The following is a 3,763-nucleotide window of genomic DNA, read 5'->3' on the forward strand; positions in this document are numbered from 1 at the left end:
CCAACCAGAGAAAGCCAAATAAGCACCCCTCAACAATCAGACAGGTAACCTTGCTTCCGGATACCTGCTTCCAGCTTCTCTGTGCCAACAGCCTCCAGCAGGGCATACCTGAAGCCATTCTTTCTTTGCACTATGAAGCCCTCTGCCTGCCTCTGCCAAAATGCAAGAGATGGTGGTTGACTTGACTCTGACTCTGGAGAAATAAGACTTTGCTTTTCTCATTTGGCTGGTCTTCATTTATTTCCACACATCACTGAAGGACAATTTACATACGCATGAGGATAAAGTTTCTATCAGGTATGGTTTACATTCAGTGCACCCATCTTAGCTGTACTGTTGGATGAATATTGACAAACTTGCATACTTAGCTGTGCATGCACACTCAGTCACTCAGCACGTCTGACTCTTTGCGACCCCATGGACTGAAGCCTGCTAGGCTTTCCAGTGCTTGGAATTTTTCCAGGCAAGAATACTGGAATGGGTTGCCATTTCCTTCTCTAGGGGATCTTCCCAACCCAAGGATCAAATTTGCATCTCCTTCGTTTCCTGTATCACAGGCAGGTTATTTACCACTGTGCCACCAGGGAAGCCCTATCTATTGAATTATCACCACTGTAATCATGATTTAGAATATTTTCATCACCCCCAAAATTCCCCCGTGTTCCTTTCCAACCAATTCCTGCTCTGTTCCACTCGGAGCCAAGCATGGATTTGACGTCTGTCCCTATCAGTTAGTTTTGCCTGTTCTCCTAAGTCCTGTTGACATCTTTATTAGCCTAAGCAACACCTTTACTAAGCAACACCTTTTCATGCAGGCATAATGTAATGTCTCATTCATCTTGCACTTTCCCTGCTCCATCAGGCATTAGCCAATTCTCCAAGGAGTTCTGGTTCTATTTAGTGGGAATGGAATTTAGAAGCCATGAGAGGAAGTTCCCTCAGCATTACTCTGAAGTGGCCTGTGCTTGCCTGGGACACTTTCTGCTTTAACACAAAGTGCAACATCCTGGCAAATCCCCTCAGTCTCTGGGAAACTGGGACAGTTGGTCATGGACCAGTGCTCCTAGGCCCTTTGGGGGCACAAAAGTAGTAAATCTATTTTTTAAATCATGTGCTCAAGTTGATATATCCAATTTAAATATATGTGTTGTGTGTTTAGTGTGTTTAGTCACTAAGTCGTGTCCAATTCTTTGCGAGCCCATGGACTGTAATCTGTCAGGCTCCTCGGTCAGTGGGATTCTCCAGGCCAGAAAACTGGAGTGGGCTGACCATTCCCTTCTCCAGGGGATCTTCCCAACCCAGGGATCGAACCTGAGTCTCCTGCATTGTAGGCAGGTGGGTCTCCTGCATTGTAGGTGGATGAGTCTCCTGCATTGTAGGTAGATTCATTACCACTGAGCCACCAGGGAAGACCCTTACAGGTTTTTTCCGAACTTCTTTGATCTTATATTTGTATCTCATTTTCTCTTACAAAGTCTTATACATGAGAACATTAAAATATTTGTATTATCCAATATACGTAGTTTCAAAACCACAGAAACAATATTACCGTTAATTATAAACATCTGATTGAAACTGAAGATTCCTTTGCAGTTTTTTTTCTTATCCTAAGCCATCCCACCGCAGATAATTCTCTTAAAGTACTGTGTCCAGAAGACCTGTGCAGTTCTTTTCTCCATGTAACAACATAGTTACGTTATCAATATGACTTAGAGTTAAGCTTATTTTAATGTGCTATCAACTTTGGGTTCTTTTTAATGTTTATGGGACAAGCTTCCAATTTTCCAAATAGCCTGGCACGTATTTCAAGGTAACAGATATCACCCTCATTCTGTTTTTCTGGCGGCATTGTATTCCATGATATGGATGTATCATGTCTAACCAGTTCCCTATTAATGGACATTTATTTCCAAACTTTTGTGATGACACTGTCACAAGTAACCTTGCCCACATGTTCTTTCTGTATGTGAAGTTGTCTTTTCAGAGTAAGGTTAGGGTTAGACTTGAAACTGCAAGACCTAAGAATAAGTGCATACATAATTTTGGCACTCCATAGGGCTTGAATCATTTTCCCATTCCCACCAGAAAACGCATAAGCACTGTTTCTCCACAGTCTTGTCATTTCAGTGGGCATTTCCATTATAAGTGAGCATGAACAGTTCTTTCCTGTTTACCAGTCATTGCTGTTCTTCTGCAGGAAATGTCTACTCATGTCTTTGTCCATTTTTCCCTTCAAATTTTGGTCTTTGACCACCTAGAGTATACTTTGTTGTCTTTCAGTTGCTAAATCGTGTCCTACTCTTAGCAACCCCATGGACGGCAGCACGCCAGGCTTCCCTATCCTTTCACTATCTCTCAGAGTTTGCTCAAACTCTTGTCCATTGAGTCAGTGATACCATCCAACTGTCTCATCCTCTGTTGTCACCTTCTCCTCCTGCCCTCAATCGTTCCCAGCCACAGGGTCTTTTCCAAAGAGTCGGTTCTTTGCATCAGGTGGCCAAAATACTGGAGCTTCAGTTATCAGTCCTTCCTGTGACCATTTGGTTGATTCCTTGTAGGATTGACTGGTTTGATCTCCTTATTGTCTAAGGGACTCTTAAGAGACTTCTCCAGCACAATTCAAAAGCATCTAAGCGTATACTGTACTTTTATCCTTATAAATCACCTCATTCCAGAACACCTCCTTTGGGGATAAACGGTTTTGGTGAAGCTGGATAAGGGGAGCCCAATGCAAAGACTATCTGACTCCTCCAGTAAGTTTAAGAGTCTAACATCCACCAGACAACACCATGGTTCTGTGATAGACCAGTTGATCGTGTAAGGGAGGGTATCTGAATTAAAATTTGTATTAGAGGGTTCTTTAGGGGCTATTTATTGTCTCTCATCTCTTACTCAACTATCCTGTATGATGACAGGGAGGCCGGTGACTTAAATGCAGCGTCTCTGGACCAAAAGGAGCCCCCACCGTGCCCTGATATAGATAATACCTTAACGTTTCAGACAGTGAGCCTGTTGCTAGGCCTGGAATGAAGTGGACTTTGCAGTCTCTTGCAGTGAGGGAGAGGAGAAGGCAATGGTACCCCATTCCAGTATTCTAGCCTGGAAAATCCCATGGACGGAGGAGCCTGGTAGGCTGCAGTCCATAACGTCACTAAGAGTCGGACACGACTGAGCGACTTCACTTTCACTTTTCACTTTCATGCATTGGAGAAGGAAACGGCAACCCACTCCAGTGTTCTTGCCTGGAGAATCCCAGAGCCTGGTGGGCTGTTGTCTATGGGGTCGCACAGAGTCGGACACGACTGAAGCGACTTACCCGCAGCAGCAGCAGCAGCAGAGGGTAGAGTAAGCCATGGAACATAAGTCATGTTAAGAAAAATTGTTTATTATTGCTCGCCACTCATGGCAAGATACTTTCTGAAACAAACGAAACAAGACAAAAAGAACTCAGGAGGTTGAGTTAGCAAGGTGCCCCCAGAGCAGCAGACAGAAGTACAATCTCCACCTCCCAGACAATAGCTCCCAGGTTTCGCCTCGAGATTTCAAGGAGCAGTCGAACCAAGCGTCCACTTCCAGGATGAAGAGAGGGCATCGGTTTCTAAAGTATCAAAACCTAGAGCAGCGACGGTTCGCGACATCTAGACTGACCGCATTCGCTGCCTAAAGCCGTCCTCAGGAGACTTGCACCTGGCCCGCCAGCACGCGGAAGCATCATCGCTGGGCGCTGCACCAAAGGGCAGCCAATCAGTCACTGCCTTCGTCC

Source organism: Ovis aries, chromosome 8, assembly GCF_016772045.2.
Source record: "Ovis aries strain OAR_USU_Benz2616 breed Rambouillet chromosome 8, ARS-UI_Ramb_v3.0, whole genome shotgun sequence".
In the NCBI taxonomy this organism is placed as follows: Eukaryota; Metazoa; Chordata; class Mammalia; order Artiodactyla; family Bovidae; genus Ovis; species Ovis aries.